Source organism: Sarcophilus harrisii, chromosome 6 (genome assembly GCF_902635505.1).
Source record: "Sarcophilus harrisii chromosome 6, mSarHar1.11, whole genome shotgun sequence".
Classification (NCBI taxonomy): domain Eukaryota; kingdom Metazoa; phylum Chordata; class Mammalia; order Dasyuromorphia; family Dasyuridae; genus Sarcophilus; species Sarcophilus harrisii.
Window position 1 is genome coordinate 132641077 of NC_045431.1, and position 22910 is coordinate 132663986.

The following is a 22910-nucleotide window of genomic DNA, read 5'->3' on the forward strand; positions in this document are numbered from 1 at the left end:
ATTTAGTCATTTACCAAGTACATGGGAAATAATAGAAGGCACAATAATGGGAAGGCACCAGAAAACAACTTCTTATGGAAGGTGGGACTTGAATTATTCATTACCTCTATTTTTCTCCAAATCCTGCCAGATTGAAAATGAAGAATTGATGAGTTCCATAAGGAAGTCAGGCACCAGAACCTTCACAAAGTAGAATATTCAACTGAATTAAACATTATTCACTGGCTATCCACTCTGGTAATTAGAGAGGATTTTTTTTTTCTAGATCTGATTTCACTGGTATATGGAACACCTGGTATAGAAATTTTACATCATTTCACATCAGCAGCAATGTCTAGTCTTAGAAAGTTACTCAGGCTATCTGAAGATTTATTGAAATGCCTGTAAACTCATAGCCAAGATATGTCAAAGTCCCTAAACTTTGATCTTCTTCAGTCCAAGACTTTATCCACCATACCATGTGTCACAGGTTAAATGGCATGTCCAGGGTCACACAGACTCTATATTTCAGACTTAGCCTTTCCCTATGTCTGATCACTTGAGGCCAGCACTATCTCCAGTAGATTCTAAGGATTATATACCAGAAAATTACTTGTTATGTGGATTGTATTCTTTTTTTTTTTAATTGGAGGGTAGTTTTTTTTTAATTGGGAGAATTAGCAATTATGTTAAAAAAAGAAGAGGGTCATTAAATGCACAGAAGAGAACAAAAGAAGGAAACATCAAAATAATATGAATTCATTAAATTTATTATTTATTCAAATTTGTTTATTTTTTAAATATCAAACTGTATATCATAGAGATTTATGAGTTTCACACATAAACCTTTTTTGTTCCCAGTTTTATATATGAAATGTTCTTTTAATGTTTATTAAATTCAGAATTTCTTTAAATACCTACAGAAGAGGAAATATACCAACACAATAGATTTTAGATTTCTGATCATTCTAAGCAATAGAATTATTTAAAATAAAATTTAAAAAGCCACTTTGTTCCATTTCTGAATAGAAGATGGACATATTTTGATCATTATCTTACTCTCTTTTCATTTTTTTTTTTATCTGCCTTGGGTTTACCTTAAAGTACAGATTCTATTTGTTTGTTTCTGTTTATGCTTTGAATACCATAGCTGTCCACCCATTATGCACTACATTTAGTTGAATATTACATTTTAATCTGTACAGTATCCTTAACATGTCAGAATATACCAAGAATTTATAGTATGAGTAACCTTATGACTTGGCAGGGCAGTAAGAAGATAAGCAAGGTAAATAAACTTTGGGAGGATTAACACAAAATAATCCTGGTCATTTAACTTTGCTACAGTTATTGCTGCCAAGGGTAAAGAGCAGAGCATCTTATAAATCCAAAAGATTTTAAACCTTCAAAGAATTACAAATGGTTCTGATTATCTAAAAGGAAGATTATAGTTATTACTAATAAGAATAAATCATTATTTTTTTTTCCTTTTGAAGTATATAGTAACTCCTTAGTCCTTTAGTAGCTTGTTGGCTAATTCTTAATTAGATGGAATAGGATTAGGGACTAGATTTGTGAATTCATCCCTATAGGGAATTCCTTTACAGGTGAATATCTTCTCTGGAAGGTAATAGTATTTTAGATCAGTGAGGTTAAATTATTTGCCCAATGTTATATGGAGAGTATGTTGCAAAAGTGGACAGGTCTTCCTAGCTTTGAAGTCTGCTCTGCTATATGTTCTATCGTTATTATTATTACTATTATTTCAGTTAAATTTTCAATTAAATTTGAGTTTCAGTTAAATGGCATTGTAGGATTTAATCACAAAGCCATGCTATGCCATTTGTTTCATTCAAATGAAAACAAATATGCCATTTGTTTTAAAGGAAATTGATTCCATATTACCAAAAACACTTCAAAACCATTCAGATAACTTCATATCAAACTGGCAGACATGCCAAGAAATATTCTTGCACACCTCTATTTCATAACAGAATGCATAGTAGTGTAGCGTAGAAGATATTGCATTTTTGCTTGCCATTAGCCAGTGGAACATTTTAAAGATTAAGTTTACCAAAAGAATTGTTGTCTGGAAAACATTTATCAAACTTTCCCTTTCTTGCCTTGGAATTTTTAACTGTGCAAAATCTATATTAAATAATAATTGAGTATTAAATATATACTTGGTTTTTAAAGGACAAGAACCTTAAAATAGTAGTATAAAATCTTAAATGAATTTGACAGTGATTTACCTATTTTTATTCTATTGTGTCTCAATAGACTATAATTAAATAATTATATCTCTTGTACAAATAATCTCAATATCATATATTCTTCTTGAATATATAAAAATTTGCTTAGAACTTTTTTGTCATAATCCAAAATTTTTCCATCCAGATTGGAGTTAGCATAAAAATTCAAGTCTGATAAAATTCAATGAAGGAAAATTCCTGTAGCTTAAACATGAGTGTGTAATTTATGTTACTAATGAATTTTACCTAATTTAAAGGGAATGGCAGAATTTATCAGACAGTATTCTCTCATGTGTACTTTGCTTCCATCAAAAAGTTAGTGACAATTGTCCAAGAAGTTCCTCAAAGTGGAACTCTGCAATTTCTCAAGCTTTAGGGATGGTTGTCTATGTTCTAAACACTTAAAGTCTCCCTGACTTCCCTAAAATCAGGATCTGATGATGGATTTACAAAGAGACTTGAAATATTTGCAGCTGTACAAGGTGGTAATTGTAATGCTTCTGTACTATCTTTTCTCCTGGTGTATTAAAACAAATGCCTTGGGGATAGAAGACCATCTTTGCTCTTTTATGAGATTTAAACAATCTCCCATGTTGACAACAAAGAGTTAGAACATTCCTTTCCTTGGGACATCCTGATCACATTAAAGATTGCTTACTATTGAGCTTTTCCTGGTTCTCTCAGCCAAAATGAAATGCACTTTCCTTTCTCAGATTACTTTTTGGTTCATTTCCTATCAACATATTGTAAACCCTCAGTTGAATTATGCTCCTTACAGTCAGGGACTATTTTTAATATTATCTCTTTATTCTCAGGATTTAATATAGTATCTGCATATGATAGGCATCTACTATTTGTCAGATTGAATTGAATTGAATTCATCTTGGGATGAATAAAATAGTTAATGATGATGACCATGATCACAGAATGTTAAATATAAATGAATAGTTGTAGCATAGTGACTAGTTTTAGGACCATTCATCCCTGAACACCAATGGGGGAAGGGGAGGCGAAGAACATGATAACAATGATAACAACAAAACTGACTGAACAATTGAAACACAACATTAATCCATGAAAACCTAAGAACAATATTTTTTGATTAATATTATCATCCCAAATACATTCTCCAACCTTCATGTAAAAAATTTCAAACTATAGAGTACTACCAGAAATAGGAATAAAAACTAGAGTTATGATTTCATTGACATGGGAAACATTTTCCATCAATGGAAGTTGTTATCTTTTTTGCAACTTGGGGTCTTGGACCTCAAAAAACTGAGTGTGTAAGTGACTGGTAAATGTTCAACAGTCAACATATGTCAGAAGTAGGACTTGAACCCAGATATTCCTATGTTTGAGAATAGCTTATTATCCACTATGCCTCTGATATGATGAATTAATTAAAAGATCTTTTCATCATCTAATTAAGGTACTGTATATATTACACATAATGATGATCTCAGAATGCAGGTTCTATAATATAGAGATATTAAATTGTAACTCAGTCTTTTCTAAGTAGATCTCTTTCTATTATCTGGCCCTCAAATGTTTATTATACTCAGTTATGATAACATTGTCACTTGCATTTTTGTTGGCAAAAATTTTAGGGCTATATTATTCTCCAAAGCTTAGCCAACAAATATTTTTCATTGCATTCTTTGTCTGTTTTTTGAAGAAAAGGAGAAACACTAATCAATTTAGATTTGCTCAGAGAGACCAAAAAGCAGAGAACTTTCCAAATGAAGCATTTTATTAAACTACTAAAATGATTTGTTTCTTTTAAATTTTTATCTTATCTCTTCTTATGCAGCTCTTTTTCATCCCTGTGAAAGGTACTTTTTATGTAGGTAAATAGTTTAGTTGGTGGGGAAAAAAAACAGAAAAAACTTTCATGTAACCAAAAACGAATGAAATCAACTTGTGAAGAGTTCAACTTCTCTCAGATAAAATGGGTAGGAAAGATAAAAATTGTAAATAGAATTGAATAGAAAACTGCCCTTCAGATGAATATATTGTTAAACCTAGTGTTTGAAACAAACAACAGTGTTTGATGTAATTATGGATAGAGGATATCATTTTCCATCAGCCCAGTTACAAATGACTTTTTAAGTTCAAAAGTCCTAAGTTATCCAAGTTATAAATCAAATAATTGCTTGGAAGACTGTGGGAAGATTAAAGAATTTTAGGGATTATGACTTTTGAGTTTTACTTCATAAGGTAAAAATGAATCACTGATCACGAGAAGGTTCTGATTTGAGGAACTGAGAATGTAAAAAAAAAATTTTTTTTTTTATTCTACAAAGAAGTCATCAGAAAAATGAGCTAACAGAAAGACTTTAGCTTCTTCACTGAAAGCCTGCTGACTGGAGAAGGTCTTTGTTTTCCTCTTTCACCGATTAAAAAACTACCCGGAAGTTCACTAAAAGAGAACTGAATACTGTTGCAGTTTGAGCCCCTTACTTTTCTTTGCCCTCTATAATTGAGAAAGTGGAATCCTCTCTGGAGGATCCAGTTGCTTTCTATTATTGCCCCTTTGAATGAGAAGGGAAAACACAGGGAGAAAGAAAGATTTTGCACCTATTTTGCTATAATAGGAGTTTTGACTGTCTGAGATACAATTTTGTTATTGTTCAGTCATTTCAGTCATTGTCCAACTTGTCATGACTCCATTTGGGGGTTTTCTTGGCAAAAATACCAGAGTGAATTACCATTTCCCCTTTCAGCTCACTTTACAGATGAGGAAACTAAGGTAAAGAGGGTTTAAGTGGCTTGCCCAGGAATTTGAACTTACTTAGATCTTCCTGACTCCAATGAAGCTGATGTTTATCCACCTAGTTGTACCTCACAGATAGTGTAGAATCCTTCTGAGTGAGGAACTAGCTGGGCTGGCCTGCACTCTCCCGAGAGCCTACCTGAGGAATGAACTACTCATCACTAAGTTAACATAATTTCTTTGTGCACTGTTAAGGATAACTGTGAGTTAAAAGAACTTGTCATGACTTCATCAGTAGTAAAGGAGTGGCTTAGGATAAACAAATTCATACGCCACTAGTTATTGCTGATACTAACTAGGAAATCAAGATTTCCAATCCAGAATTTTGAGTTGTGATGATCACAAGTTGTATTTATGTTTGGTTTTGCAAATTGGTGAAAGAATATGGATGGACTGTGACATGTTGATTTGCCTTATGTTAAGTCTTTGTTGCATGATTATTCCTTATTTTACCTTATAAGTATTTTATGTTTGAATCATTGGTGTTGAAAACTAATTTTGTATTAAATTAATTTTCCTACATTTATGGGAATTCAGGAACTATAATGTGTATTTTTCACCACTATCTCCCACAGTCACAGAATTCTTTGTGTGTTTGTCTGTCTGTCACTCTCCCTCCTTCCCTCCCTCCCTCCCTCCTTCCCTTCTTCCCTCCTTTCTTCTCTCTCCCTTCTCTCTCTCTCTCTCTCTCTCTCTCTCTCTCTCTCACTCTCACTCTCACTCTCTCTCTTCCTCTCCCTCCCTCCCTCTCTCTCCCTCTTTCCTCACTCCCCATCACATGGCAATGACCTTTCTCTAGGAGCTCCGTGGCTACCAGTGTGAGGACAGATTAGGAGTGAGTCAACCCAGAGAGGGAGTCTTGAATACATGAAAGCATGTCCTACTCTCTTTTTCATGGTCATTCACTGGCTCTTTTCTGTTTTGTTATGTGAATATAAAAGTCATTCCTTTTTTACCTTATCTGATATCACTCTATATGTTTTCCCATGCCAAATACCAGATCTTGCGTTTTGCTGATTTAAGACATACCTATTACTTACTGGTTTTAGTGCCATATATTCTCTTTTTAGAACTGTACAGCCAGGAATGTTCTGTAGAAGAACTGAAGTTTGATTTTTGTTTTTGTTTTTTAAACTTTGAATGATTCAGAGTTCTGTAATTTTCTCTATTTAAAACAGCTGTGTTATGATAGAAAACAATATTTTAAAATTTTTACCTAATGCTTGAGCCATAACATTAGTGTAGCTTTCTCTTCTGCTGTCTCTAAGTGAAGATTGTCTCCATCAGCTTGAGGGATATAACTAAGAAAGGATTTTTGAATTGCAGCAGTGATCTTTTTGTAAACCTGAACACAGTCAACTAGCATTTAATAAGAACCTATTATGTGCCAGGTATTGTGCTATGGTTGTTAATAACAGAATCAGAATTCAAACTTGAGCCCTGTGACTTAAGTTCAAATACCCATTATATTAAATCATACTGATTCCCAATAAAAGCTAGTATTTCTAAAATTAATGGGAAATTACAAAATTTTTGTATCCCCTATTTGTTTGAGCAAGAAAATCCTGTTTTAAATGTATCATAACACAGAAGACAGGAAAAGAGAGCACAGGTTTCAACTGCACTGGGAAAGATTTAGGTTAGAGCTTAGAAAGAACTCTATGACTTTATAAATTTTGAAATACTATAATAGATGGTTATGGGGCTTTTTTTGTGGAGAGTTTTTTAATCTATCAAGAAGCATTTATATTAAACAACTTACTATATTTCAGGCACTGTACTAAGTCCTGGAGATACAAAAACAAAGTGAAGACAGCACTGCCCTGAAGAAGCTTGCATTCTAAAAATGTTAGTGGCAGCCCTCTTTGTAGTGGCAAGAAACTGGAAACTGAGTAGATGCCCATCAATTGGAGAATGGCTGAAAAAGTTATAGTATATGAATGTTATGGAATATTATTGTTCTGTAAGAAACAATCAGCAGGATGATTTCAAAGAGTCCTGTAGAGACTTTTATGAATTGATACTAAGTGAAATGAGCAAAACCAGGAGATCATTGTATATGGCAACAACAAGATTTTACGATGATCAATTCTGTTGGATGTGGCTCTCCTCAACAAAGACATGATTTAGATGAGTTCCAGTGATCTTGTTATGAAGAGAGCCATTTGCACTCAGAGAGAGGACTATGGGAACTGATTGTGTTTCATAACATAGTGTTTTCACTCTTTTTGTTGTATATTTTCTTTCTCATTTTTGTTCCAGTTTGATTTGATTTTTCTTGTGCAGCAAAATAATTGTATAAATATGTATGTATATATTGAATTTAACATATATTTCTACCATATTTAACATATATTGGACTACTTGCAACTAAGGGAGGGAGTGGACATGGGGGGTATTGGAACGCAAGGTATTGCAAGGGTTAATGTCGCAAAATTATCCATGCATATTGTGTGGAAAGGTGAAGAACTTGCAGATTAAGCACATATTGATCAGAGACTGTTAACTAAAGTAGATCAGGCTTATAGGCCCCAGTCATGTAATTTTAGCTGAGACCTGGACTGCATTCCATTGTCCAAAGAAGGAATTAAGTGGCCGAAGCTGTATATCACCTTTTTCACTGCATTCCACTGACCAAATAGGGAGATAAAGGTTTATGTAACCCATCATAACCTATAGAGGGTGGGATTTGGGGGGTTCTGTGTCTGAAATGTATAAAAGTTGTAAGCATCTTCAAGTGAATGACTCTCCTCCTGTGGGTATCTTTGCTGTACTTTCAGGCCCACAGGCCAGGACGGTCTGCTTCTTGAGATTCTAATAAATTCTTTCTGTACATGGATGCAATTGCCCCAAACAATATGTTTTGAAAAATAAAAAGCTTTAATTAAAAAAAAAGAAGCTTGCATTCTAATGAAGGAGAAACTACATGGACATATTTAGGCATTTATAGGATACTTGCATTCAAAATTACTTTAGAAGGAATGATACTAGCCTTTTTGAAAGTCCTGCAGAAGATGGGAGCAGAACTTAGTCTTAAAGGAATCCAGGGAAACTAAGTAAAAATGAAGAGGAGAGACTGTATGAGGTATAGCCAGTACCAAGGCATAGACAGGGCAACTGGAGTTTCATATGCGAGAAATAGCCAAAAAAAAAAGAAAAAAAAAGTGGGTGTGACTGTATTTTGGGATGCTTGGAGTAATGTGTGAGAAGAATGGAAAGACAGGAAGGGGCCAGATTTTAAAGAACTTTGTTGTTTGTCCTTTGTTCTTGAAAAGAACCATAATAAGGAAGTGATGCCATGCCATGCAAATGAATTGGCTTTAAGTGAGGGAGGACTGTGCAAGATCACCAGCTTCACTTTCCCTTCTAGAGCCATCTGGGTCCAGTGACAAGATCTAGATCAGGAGGACTGCAGATGGCTCTGGATGCAGGGGGAGATCTTGGCCCTTTTAAATTCAGATCTTAGCAGGTCTCAGTTGATTGAGGCCCCACCCATTGAATGATTAAGGCTAGGGAGCAATTGAGACAAAGAATCTCCTCTTTCACCTAGTCTGGGTAATCTAGGTAAAGAGCTTTAAATATCAAATAGAAGAGTTGATATAGGGTATCCCAAAAGTCATAGTGCAGTTTTCAGTTTTAATAGTTTTGGGATAGGCTATATTCAGTCCTAGAGTTAATAATGAAACACTGAAAGTTTTTAGGCTGCTAGATAGTGTGTGTTGGATAGTGTGCTGGTCCTGAGGTCAGGAGGGCTCAAACTCAAATTAGACCTCGAATGCTTATGAGCTGGGTGACTGGGTGAGGGTGTCTCTTAATCTTGTTTGCCCCAGTTCCTCATCTGTAAAATGAGCTGGAGAAGGAAAGTAAGTTAAGGAGAATAATATAAGGAGTAAAACAACTTAGCAACAAGAGTTTGGGGGAATAGAGTGCAGGGTCATTAATATTATTGGATGTGATTTAGGAAAACAGCTTTGGCAACTTTTGTAAAAGTCAGATTGGGGCAGAAAGATCAATTAGGAGACTCCTTCAAAAGCCTGGACAAAAAGCAATGGAGGTCTGAACCAATGGAGATTTATAAGGGGACAGACTGAATGCAAGAAACCTGTGTGAAGTAAACAAACATTTGGCAACTGATTGGGCATCCAAAGTGGGGGGAGGCAGAAGAGAGTAAAATCAAGGATGACTCCAGTAGAAAAATCACTGTTTGGTTTCCTTTTTTCTGCTGCCATTCTGTTATATACTAGGAAGACTAATAACCAGACTTATGGAATTGTGTCTAAAAAAAATTCGATTCCAAGTGAAATTGAACACTTGGAAGGTGCTTGAGCTTTTAAGGAAGTCATGGACTCAATGAGAGCATTCACTTTGACTCTTCAGAAGATCTGTTTTGCAAGCTTCACTATACTCCAGTCCCTCAATAAATTCCAATGGCTCCCTTTGTCTCCAGGATTAAATATGAAATCTTCTGCTTGGTCTTCACATCCCTTCAATCTTTTTCCTATTTTCTAGTTTCTTACAACTTACTCTCCTCTACATACTTTATAATTCCTACACAGTGGCCTCCTCACAGTTTCCTAAACAAGATACTTTTCCTTCCAAAAGGACAGCATTTTCACTAGCTGTCCCTCATGCATGGAATACTCTTTTTCATCTGTACTTCCTGACTTCCTTCAAATTTCTGCTAAAATCTCACCTTCTGCAAGAAATCTTTTCCAAGGTTTCCCTTTATCACAATTATTATTCAATATTGATTAGAAATGCTAGCTTTGGCAATAAGAGATGAAAAAGAGATTAAAGGATTTAGAATAGGTAACGAGGAAACCAAATTATCATTCTTTGCAAATGATATGATGGTATACTTAGAGAACCCCAGAGAATCAACTAAAAAGAAATAATCCACAACTTTAGCAAGTTGTAGGATACAAAATAAATCCACATAAATCATCAGCATTTTTATACATCAGCAAGAAATACAAAGAGAAATTCCATTAAAATAACTGTCAATAATATAAAATATTTGGGAATCTATCTGCCAAGGGAAAGTCAGGAACTATATGAGCAAAACTACAAAACACTTTCCACACAAATAAAGTCAGATCTAAACAATTGGAAAAATATTAAGTGCTCTTGGATAGTTCAATCAAATATAATAAAGATAACAATACTACCTAAACTAATCTATTTAGTTCTATACCAATCAAACTCCCAAGAAACTATTTTACTGACATAGAAAAAATACCAACAGAATTCATCTGAAGAACAAAAGGTTAAGAATTTCAGGGGAACTAATGAAAAAAAAAATCAAATGAAGGTGGCCTAGCTGTACCAGATCTAATACTATATTATAAAGCAGTGGTCATCAAAACTATTTGGTACTGGCTAAGAAATAGACTAGTTGATCAGTGGAATAGGTTAGGTACACAAGACAAAATAGTCAATAACTATAATAATCTAGTGTTTGGCAAACCCAAAGACCCCAGCTTTGGGGATAAGAATTCATTATTTGACATAAACTGCTGGGAAAATTGGAAACTAGTATGGTAGAAACTAGGCATTGACCCACACTTAACAGCATATACCAAGATAAGGTCAAAATGGGTTCATAATTTAGACATAAAGAATGAGATTATAAATAAATTAGAAAAACATAGGATAGTTTACCTCTCAGACCTGTGGAAAAGGAAGGAATTTGTGACCAAAGAAGAACTAGAGATCATTACTGATCATAAAATAGAAAATTTTGATTATATTAAGTTAAAAAGTTTTTGTACAAACAAAACTAATGTAGACAAGATTAGAAGGGAAGCAATAAACTGGGAAAACATTTTTACATTCAAAGATTATGATAAAGGCCTCATTTCCAAAGTATGTAGAGAATTGACCCAAATATATAAGAAATTAAGCCATTCTCCAGTTGATAAATGGTGAAAGGATATGAACAGACAATTTTCAGATGAAGAAATTGAAACTATTTCTAGTCATATGGAAAGGTGATCCAAATCATTTTTGATCAGAGAAATGTAAATTAAGACAACTCTGAGATACCACTACACACCTGTCAGATTGGCTAAGATGACAGGAAAAGATAATGATGAATGTTGGAGAGGATATGGGAAAACTGGGACACTGATACATTGTCAGTGGAGTTGTGAACAAATCCAACCAATCTGGAGAGCAATTTGAAACTATGCTCAAAAAGTTATCAAATTGTGCATACCCTTTGGAAGGGGAAGAGACCCATATGTGCAAAAAATATTTGTGGCAGCCCTTTTTGTAGTGGCCAGAAACTGGAAATTGAATGGATGCCCATCAATTGGAGAATGGCTGAATAAATTGTGGTATATGAATGTTGTGGAATATTATTGTTCTGTAAGAAATGACCAGCAGGATGATTTTAGAGAGGCCTGGAGAGACTTACATGAATTGATGCTAAGTGAAATAAGCAGAACCAGGAGATCATTATACAGGGCAACAAGAAGACTATAGGAAGACTATATCAATTCTGATAGACATGCCTCTCTTCAACAGTGATTCAAACAACTTCCAATTGTTCACTAATGAAGAGAGTCATCTACATCCAGAGAGAGAGAACTATGGAAAATGAGTATGGACACAACATAGCATTTTCACTCTTTCTGTTATTGTTTGCTTGCATTTTTGTTTTCCTTCTCAGGTTTTTCTCTTTCTTTCTAGATCCGATTTTTCTTGTGCAGCATATGTGTACATATGTATAAATATGTATACAATTATTGGATTTAACATATACTATAACATATTTACATGTTTAAATATATATGTTTATAATTAACATATTTACATATTTAACATGTATTGGACTAACTTCCATCTAGGGGAAGGGGTGGGGAGCAAGGAGGGTAAAATTTGAAACAAGATTTTACTAGGGTCAATGTTGAAAAATTACTCATGCACATATTTTGTAAGTAAAAAGGTATAATAATAATAATAAATATATAAAAAAAAATTTTCCTAGTGCCCCTTCCTGATAGAGTCTTTCCTCTGAGACTACCTCCAATTTCTCCTGAATTTATCTCTGTACATAATTGTTAGCATGCTGTATCTCTCATTATTATCTTTGGTCTTTGAGGAAAAATACAGTGTCCTTAGCATGTAGTAAGTACTTAATAAATGCTTGTTGATTTGCATTGACCCAAGTTCAGAAAACAAAGCAAGGAAAAAAAAAAAAAAAAGCTCACCTCTCTACTCTGATTACCATTCTTATCTTATGTTCACACTTTTTAGTTCTCATGATTTTAGTCTCTTAATGAAGTAAATGTACCCATACATTCTTACTAAAACTTTCCTTCATATTCTTGGGAACTGTATCAGGGCAAGTTTCCCACTCAATAAAAAGACTTATTTTATATTAAGCTTAACTTTTTCAGTTAGACTTCTTACTTCAATGTATCTAAAGATTCATTACAATACTCCTACTCTAATTTCAGGGTCTTATTTATCCATAACTCTGATGTCCAAATTCTCATGATATATCTACAGTAAAAGAAGTAGAATGATGAGAATTTTAAACCAAACTGGATTCTATTTGTACAGACCCTGAACCATGTTTTGTATTAGAATTAGAGGCAGAAACTGATAATTAAAAGATATTTCCAGAGTATGTTAAGGTCACCATGAGCATTGGCCTGTATATACAAGTATCCATTAATTTGAAACTTCAATCAAACCACAGGGAAACCATGATAAAAAAAATAGTGTAAAAGTAGTAATAAGTGTGTTTTATTGTTATTCTAAATAGAATTTATATAGTTAGGAAATAAATTTTCTCCAACTATCTAATAAAAGGAAGGCAAGATTCTATAGTTTTAGCTTATATAAGCATTTCTTAATAAAGCAAAGTAAGATAATTTACCCCAAATCTACTTTACCATTCCCAAAGGAAAAGACATGCCTTGTTTTAAAGTTTTCCTCTAATAAAAACTTTCTAAACTTCTGGTTTGTCAAGAAATTTGTCAATTTCTTAAATGGCAGCAATCCTGCTATTTGATCTTAACCTCTACTCAGATGTCTTTATTGAATCAAACTAAGTTATTAAATAGATACTTTTAGCCAAGTCTTCCTTTTCCTCTTTACCGCTTCCCTGGACTAGGCATTCTTGCACACCAAAAGGATTATGAAGCCAACTACAAAAAGCAGGGACAGAGAAATCAAAATGACTCCATTTTGTCTTCATAAATGTGTGACTGATTCTGAAAGCCAGAGGAAAACACTAGTGAGACATTACAGATTAATGGAAAACTAATTAGAAGTTCTGATTGTAGGGCCTTCTGATGCCAAAGCACTTTCATCTTTCTGCAGCTCAGCTTTGAATTTCAGAATAATTAAGTAGCCTTAATTCCCAGTATTAAAAAAAGTAAAACTCCTAATGCCAGGGTTGTTTTTGTTTTGTTTTGTTTTTTAATGAGGTCAGAAGAACAAGTGCTCTAACAGCAAGGAATTTAGAGTACAGACAAGGAAATCCAGAGTATGAGAGCAGGTTTAACACTGAAGCTCAGATAATTTTTTTTCAGAATGCTTAATAAGCGATTTGCTTGGAATACAGTCCCTTCTGACATCTGTTTCTAAAATAGAATTCCACAATGGAACTGGAGAAACCAGAGGGAAGGTATTAACAAGGGTCATTGGCAGCTGGCCAGGAAATATTTGACAACTGATTAAATGTTTTAAAAGAAATATTTCCTATTGATACTTGGGTTTGTTTGTTTGTTTGTTTTTTTCCAGCTAAGTGCATTTGTCAGTTCCATATCAAGAAAAATCTTAAAATATGAAGAAAAAATCATTTTTGTTTATTTCTGGTAGTAGTGGTGGTTTGGTTGGTTTGGTTTTAGTTTGACAGACACAAAGAATCTTTCACCCTGCCAAACAGTTCATGAAATTTAAAAAAAAAAAAAAAAAAAAAAACACCTTTCCATTTAAGTTAATCTGATATCTTCTAATAATTTTTTCTATTAGTTTTGATATCCATAATACTAATATAATAATTTCTAATTCTTAGGCATTTGCACAAACTAAAACATCTTATTTTCATGTCCAATATTTTTATAACTATAGGTATTTATTGATTCTTTAAATCCCTGATTCATTTAAATCTATCTTTTTTTATTACATATCTTTTAATTTGTCTATATAGTTTATTGCAATTTATAAGTACTCTTTCCCTTAAGTAGTATTAATATTGAATTGTGAAAGAATTTCCCCATATGACCTGAAGTATATTTTAATGGCATAGTAATGCTCAGACCTAAAGAAATATAAACTATGAGGGACAGAACCAAGATGGTGGAGAGGACACCTGCTTCTTTCTGAGCTCTCCTTCTGCCCTCACACTAAATATGAAATTCAGCTACTTAAATAGTGCTAGACTGACAGAATTCACAAATATTGGGAGAGCAACAAATTACCCATAGAAGATAATTTTTAAAATCCCCAGAAAAGATCTGTTTTGATTGGGTGCAAGCACAGGAGGAAGCCAGGCACAGACACGGAGGCCAGAGCAGGCTGAGCAGACCAAGGGTGGGGGAGAGCGATCTCTGGGGGTAGAGAATCTATGAGGAGGACACTATCACAGTGTTAACTACTCTGCCCTGGTTGCAAGCCAGTATATCAGCAGAGAAGTTATAAAACATCCAACACAAATATAAAAAGTAAAGAGTGTACCCCAAAATTGCCATAGTCTCATAGGACCTGGCCATAGCCACCCAGTATCAGGAGTGACTCAGCACTATCCCAGCATAGCTGTTGATGCCAGCACAGCTGCTGTCAATTCCTGGTCTGTAGAGGAAGCTCAAAACCTCTTTACCCTAAAAGCAGATCCCAATCTTTTTTATAAAAATGAGTAAAAAGGCAAAGTGAGCTCTGACTATAGACAGCTTCTATAGTGAAAGAAAACAGATTTAAAACCCTGAGAAGACTAAAAGCAGATTGTCTCCAGACAAAGCCCCAAAGGGGGATATAACCTGATCCCCATCACACAAGACTTGCCTAGAAGAAATTAAAAAGAATCTTAAAAGAGAACTAGAAGAAAAATGGTGTTAGGAAAGGAAAACTCTGCAAGAGGGTTTGAAAAAGGCATACAACTCATTAAAAGAAAAATTGGCTGAAGGGGAAAAAGAAAATAACTCCCTGAAATTTGAAAAGGAAAAGGTAAAGAACTCTCAGGAAAACAGAATTTGTGAATTGGAAAAAGAAAATAACTCCTTGAGGCAGCTAGGTGGTGTAATGGATATAGCACCAGCCCTGAAGTCAGGAAGATCTGAGTTCAAATATGGTCTTAGACACTTAACATTTCCTAGCTGTGTGAAAATAATTCATTAAAAATCAGAATTGAACAAATGAAGATGAATGTCTTTTTTTTTTTTAATAACATTTTATTGACAGAACCCATGACAGGGTAATTTTTTACAACATTATCCCTTGCACTCACTTCTGTTCCGATTTTTCCCCTCCCTCCCTCCACCCCCGCCCCCAGATGGCAAGCAGTCCTATACATGTTAAATAGGTTACAGTAAATCTTAGATACAATATATGTGTGCAGAACTGAACAGTTCTCTTGTTGCTCAGGGAGAATTGGATTTAGAAGGTATAAATAACCCGGGAAGAAGAACAAAAATGCAAGCAGTTTACATTCATTTCCTCGTGTTCTTTCTTTGGGTGTAGCTGCTTCTGTCCATCCTTGATCAATTGAAACTGAGCTAGATCTTCTCTTTGTTGAAGAAATCCACTTCCATCACAATACATCCTCATACAGTATTGTTGTTGAGGTATATAATGGAAGATGAATGTCTTGATGAGCCATCAAAAATCTGTCAAGCAAAACCAAAAAAATGAAAAAATAGAAAAAAAATGTTAAATACCTGTTGGGAAAACAACAGTCCTGGAAAATAGATCTAGGAGAGATAATCTAAGGATTATTGGACTCCCTGAAAATCATGATTAAAAAAAAGAGACACTATTTTTCAGGAAATCATCAATTAGAACTGCCCAGATCTCATAGAATTACAAGGTTAAAAAAAAAATAGCCTTTGAAAGAATTCATTGAATACCTACTGAAAGAGACCCCAAAATTAAAACTCCAAGAAATATTGTGGCTAAATTTCAGAACTATCGAACCAAGGGAAAAAATATTACAAGCAACCAGAAAAAAACAATTCAAATAAGGATCATTCAAGAACTAGCAGCTTCCAGATTAAAGGATCAAAGGGCTTGGAATCTGATATTCCAAAAGGCAAAGGAAGTTGGAATGCATCCAAAAATAAATTACCCAGCTAAACTGAGCATTTTCTTACAGGGAAGAAGATGGGCATTCAATGAAACAGGTGAATTCTATTTATTTCTAATGAAAAAACCAGAGCTAAATGAAAAATTTGACCTCCAAATATAGGACTCAAGAGAAGCATAAAACGTTAAAAAGAACTCTTGAGAACTGTCTTTCTGTTACGGGCATACATAGAGAGTGCATGCATAATTTGATTTTACTGTTATACTGTAAAAAAGGAACTAGAGGTAGAAAGGGGATTGTGCCAGAAAAAGGGGAAAGTGGAGGTAAAAAGAGGGAAATTATATCTCATGAAGATATAATATCCTATCTGCAAAGGCAGATAGCAGACTGGATTAAAAGCTAGAATCCTACAATATGTTGTTTACAAGAAACACATTTAAAGCAGGATGATACATACAGAATAAAAGTAAAAGGCTGGAGCAGGATCTATTATGCTTCAGGTGAGGTAAAAATAAGGAGGGTTAGCCATCCTGATCTCAGATCAAGCAAAAGCAAAAATTGATCTAATTAAAAGAGATAAGGAAGGAAACTATATCTTTCTAACACCATAGATAAGGAAGCAATATCAATACTAAACATATATGCACCAAGTGGTATAGCATCTAAATTCCTAAAGGAGAACTTAAGAGAACTGCAAGAAGAAATAGACAGCAAAACTATAATAGTGGGAGGTCTCAACCTTGCACTCTCAGAATTAGATAATTCAAACCACAAGTTAAAGAGGTAAATAGAATATTAGAAAAATTAGGTATGATAGATCTTTGGAGAAAACTGAATAGAAACAGAAAGAAGTACACTTTTTTTTAGGCAGTTCATGGAACCTATACAAAAATTGACCATACATTAGGACATAAAAACCTCAAAATCAAATGCAGAAATGCAGAAATAGTAAATGCATTCTTTTCAGATTACAATGCAATAAAAACTATTTTCAATAAAAAGCCAGGGGAAAATAGACCAAAAAGTAATTGGAAACTAAATAATCTCATCCTAAAGAATGAATAGGTGAAACAGCTAATCATAGACACAATTAATAATTTCATCAAAGAGAATGACAATAATAAATAAAATTTGTGGGATGTAGCTAAAGCGGTAATAAGGGGGAATTTTATATCTCTAGAGTCTTACTTGCATAAAATAGAGAAATAATCAATGAATTGGACTTGCAACTAAAAAGCTAGAAAAAGAGCAAACTAAAAATCCCCAATCAAATATTAAACTTGAAATTCTAAAAGTAAATGGAGAGATTAATAAAATTGAAAATGAAAAAACTATTGAATTAATAAATAAAACTGAGAGTTGGTTTTATGAAAAAAACCAACAAAATAGATAAACCTTTGGTAAACTTGATTAAAAAAAGGAAAGAGAAAAATCAAATTGTTAGTCTTAAAAATGAAAAGGGAAAAATGAAGAGGAAATTAAAACAGTAATTAGGAGTTACTTTGCCCAACTTTATGCCAATAAATTCAGTAATCTAAGTGAAATGGATGAATACTTACAAAAATATAGGTTGCCCAAATTAATAGAGGAGGAAGTAAATTGCTTAAATAGTCCCATCTTAGAAAAAAGAAATAGAACAAGCTATAAATCAACTCCCTAAAAAAAATGTCCCCAGGACCAGATGGATTTACATGTGAATTCTACCAAACATTTAAAGAACAATTAACCTCAATACTATATAAATTATTTGAAAAAATAGGGAATGAAGGACTCCTACCAAATTCCTTTTATGACACAGACATGGTACTAATACCTAAACCAGGTAGGTTGAAAACAGAGAAGGAAAATTGTAGACCAGTTTCCCTAATGAATATTGATGCAAAAATCTTAAATAAAATATTAACAAAGAGATTACAGAAAATTATTCCCAGGATAATACACCATGATTTTTACCAGGAATGCAGGGTTGGTTCAATATTAGGAAAACTATTGGCATAATCAACTATATCAATAACCAAATTAACAAAAACCATATGATCATCTCAATAGATGTAGAAAAAGCATTTGATAAAATCCAAAATCCATTCCTATTAAAAACACTAGAGAATATAGGAATAAATGAACTTTTCCTTAAAATAGTCAGTAGCATCTATTCAAAACCATCAGTAAGCATCATATGTAATAGGGATAAACTGAACTATTCTCAGTAAGATCAGAAGTGAAACAAGGTTGCCCACTATCACCATTACTATTCAGTATTGTATTAGAAATGCTAGCTTTGGCAATGAGAGCTGAGAAAGAGATTAAAGGAATTAGAATAGGTAATGAGGAAACCAAATTATCACTCTTTTTAGATGATATGATGGTATATTTAGAGAACCCCAGAGAATCTACTAAAAAGCTATTAGAAATAATCCACAACTTTAGCAAAGTTGCAAGATACAAAATAAATCTACATAAATCCTCAGCATTTTTATACATCAGCAAGAGATACAAAGAGAAATTCCATTTAAAATAACTGTCAATTGTGATCACCTTCTTTTTGGGGTTCTCGCTTCCCTGAGAGGTCAGGAAGGGTGTGACCACCTATATTCTAAAACAAAAGAAAGCAGGAGATGTAGAAAACTGAAACTCCAAAAAGGTATGCTTGAATGAGACACCCACGCACATAAGGCTAATCACCTATTCGGTGTGAGACAATGACTCTATTAACATGTTTGGATACATGGCTCTTCTAACTGTTGGTGCTTGCTGAATATTTGGTGTCAAGATAATCATAGGCAAAGATTGGAGGGCAGAGGGACAGAGGGCAGAGTCACTTGGCAGCAGGACGAAGAGAAGAGAAGTTAGTGACTCCCGATTCTCGAATCCAGAATTCTGCATAGCTGCTTCTTTCACTTCTCTTCCTAAAGACCAAGGACTTTGGTTTATCCCAACTCTGGCTGACCCTGAAACCCTCCAGAGAGATAGCACGTACTCTACAGTCTTTAATATAAAATATTTAGGAATCTTATCTGCCAAGGGAAAGCCAGGAACTACATGAGCAAAACTACAAAACACTTGTAAATAAAGTCAGATCTAAACAATTGGGAAAATATTAAGTGCTCTTGGATAGGTGGAGCGAATACAATAAAGATGACAATACTACCTAAATTTATCTATTTATTTAGTGCTATACCAGTCAAACTCCCAATAAACTATTTTGCTGGTATAGAAAAAATAACAACACAATTCATCTGGAAAAACAAAAGGTCAAGAATTTCAAGGGAACTAATGAAAAAAAAAATCAAATGAAGGTGGCCTAGCTATACCAGATCGAAAATTATATTATAAAGCAGTAGTCATCAAAACCATTTGGTACTGGCTAAGAAATAAACTAGTTTATCAGTGGAATAGGTCAGATTTACAGGACAAAATAGTCAATAACTATAATAATCTAGTGTTTGGCAAACCCAAAGACCCCAGCTTTGGGGATAAGAATTCACTATTTGACAAAAACTGCTGGGAAAATTAGAAACTACTATGGCAGAAACTAGGCATTGACCCACACTAAACAGCGTATACCAAGATAAGGTCAAAATTGGTTCATGATCTAGGCATGAAGAATCAGATTATAAATAAATTAAAAGAACATAGTATAGTTTACATCTCAGACTTGTAGAGAAGGAAGGAATTTGTGACCAAAGAACTATAAATCATTATTGATCACAAAATAGATAATTTTGATTATATTAAGTTAAAACATTTTTTTATAAACAAAATTAATGCAGACAAGATTAGAAGGGAAGCAATAAACTAAGAAAATATATTTACATTCAAAGGTGCTGATAAAGGCCTCATTTTCAAAATATATAGAAAATTGACCCAAATTTATAAGAAATCAAGCCATTCTCCAATTGATAAATGATCAAATGATATGAACAGACAGTTTTCAGATGAAGAACTAGAAACTATTTCTAGTTATATGAAAAGGTGCTCCAAATCATTGTTTGGTTGCATTTTTGTTTTCTTTGTCAGGTTTTTTCTTTCTTTCTAGATTTGATTTTCCTTATGCAGCAAGATAACTGTATAAATATGTGTGTGTATATATATATATTATACATATATATTGGATTTAACATATGCTTTAACATATTTAACATGTATTAGATTACCTGCCATCTAGGGGAGGGGATGGGGGAAAGGAGGGGAAAAATTGGAAGAGAAGGTTTTGCAAGTGTCAATGTTGAAAAATTGCCCATGCATATGTTTTGTAAATAAAAAGCTATAATAATTTTTTTAAAAAAAGAAAAGAAATATAAACTGTGCTTAAAACAGCTATTTTTAAACTAATAAAGTTGATTCTTAGGTAACAATTTGCCTAATTTCTTTCTGGCACATGTTGACAGTTTATTTGCAAGCCTGCAATAGAAGTGAAGGGATGTTTCCTTCTAGTAGATAAAAATTAGAGAAAAAAACAAAAATAGACATAAATGGAGATGATAAGACAAATGGAAACTGTGCAGTAGGGTATCAGTGCATTTTAGAATTTGCTTCCATGCTTCATGTGGATTAGCAGCTGAGAATTGAATAGCCACAGTATCTCTGACACTAGTTAACTTTTTAAAGTTTACCTTTACTAGTTTAAAGTACCTTTTTAAATAATATGGGGATGAAAGGTTATTTACTTTTTTAAGAATGGTAGAAAAATAAAGTAGTAAGCATTATAATTTAATATTTCTGCTACTTTTAGTGCAAGTAGGAGGTAGGAATAGAATTTTGTGATCAAATTATAAACCTATTTGTCAAGTGGCACCAAGTTTAGTATCGATGGCCCTTTTTGAATAGCACTTAGTATTAATGGACATTTATAAGAAAATTCTGTCTGTCCTGGGCATTCAAAGGAAGTCAGTATTTCAGTACATTATGGTTAGGTTTCTGTAGATTTCTGATTATATTAGGATCAGACCTTAATTCTTCCCAACCCCATTCCTTCTCTGTTAATGAAAGAAGACCTTAGACCCTGATTTTCACTCCTGCACTTCTACAGCAATGCTAGTACTAATTTACTGATGGTTTCTTTCTCCTTAGGGTGGCTGGTGTCTGCTGCAGCAATTGGGAGCTTGTAGTATTTTACTGATACTACATTAGGAAAAGAGTATATCCTTTTCTTCACTCCCAATCCACCACCACCCCCTTTCAATAAAAGCATAGGATAAGGAATCCCAGAATAGTCTATTAATTGAACAAAAGTTTAGGTATATAACACATGAAAATTGTATGAGTATATGCATGTGCATTTAAACATTTTTCAAAATGAGGGATAGGCAGGCTCTAAATACAAAAAATATAGTCTTGATGAAACTACTTTGATTCTCCAGAAACTAAACTCTAAATACAAAAAAAAAAAAAAGTCTTGAAAAATGAGGGACAGATAGTCTGAAATCACAGACATGTTATACATATCTATCATATTTCATATTTAATTTCCTTGTCTGTGATCTTCCCTGCTTCAAGAGAATTTTTGTCACTTGTAACTAGAAAGACATATGTAGCAGCATGAAGTGAAACTACATTAGTTTGCTTTTTTTAATCTTTAAATTATCTGCTTATTTTTCACCTATTTGTTAAAAAAAAAGTTTCATTTGACAAAATAACTTTTATTCATGTGAAGAAAGGATTTGTTGTTGTTGTTCAGTCGTGTCTAACTTAGATACTGCAGTGGTTTGTTATTTCTCCAACTCATCTTATAAATGAGGAAACTAAGGCAAATTGGGTGAAGTGACTTGTACAGCCAATAAGTATTTGAGACCAGATTTGTATTTGAGACCAGATTTGAACTCACAAAAATAAGTTCTCCTGGCTCCAGAATTGGTTCTCTATCCAAAGCCCTACCTGCCCAAAGAGAGAACTAGAATGACCAAGATGTCCTTCTATCTCTTATGCTTGTGCAGAAATTTGAAAGTAGACAGAATAAGTTATAGAAAATGGCTTTGTAGGATGGAGAATATAACATCAAAGAAAGAGACTTTAGTGGTCATTCAGACTAGGGTTTCTGAAACTTTTTCCACTTACAATCCTTTCTCATCCCAAGAAATTTTTACATGAACCTGAGTATATAGGTATATAAGATAGGTATACAAATTAAACATTTACTGACAATAAAACATAATTTTATGACCCCCAAATTCAGTTACAAGTCCCTTTATGAGGTCACAACTAACAGTTTAAAAAGCTGGGATAGATAAGAAGCATTAATTAAAAGAAATAAAGGGAGGGACATCATTTGGGAAGGAAGGATATAAGGAGTTAGTAAATCCCTTTCCTCTATAGGCTGTACTTGGATGATAGCTGAGATCCTTTCCAATTCTAAAAATGCTATCATTTTAAGAGCTACTAGTAATGCTAATGATGTCTTGATGGGCCTCTGCTATAATCAAAGACTAAATATAAGAGAAGGGGGAAAAGGGCATTGAGAGGAAGAAACAGGAGGGGGAAATGTGGTGAAAAAAAAGAGAAAAGCATGTAAGAATATCCTTTGAGAATGTCCCCTGTATCCACCAGAACATTGCTATAGTAGGATGTGCCTGTATGTTTCTCTAATATTCTAATACTTTGAAGAGGTAAGACTTGTCTTATTTGACTAAGCCAGTATATCAGATTTCAAATA

General features: G+C 33.6%; 1 protein-coding gene across 4 annotated transcripts in view; it reads left to right on the plus strand.

Moving 5' to 3' along the window:
- TBCK (TBC1 domain containing kinase) overlaps positions 1–22910 on the plus strand; it is a 296708-nt gene that overhangs the window by 227195 nt on the left and 46603 nt on the right. The window lies entirely within an intron of this gene.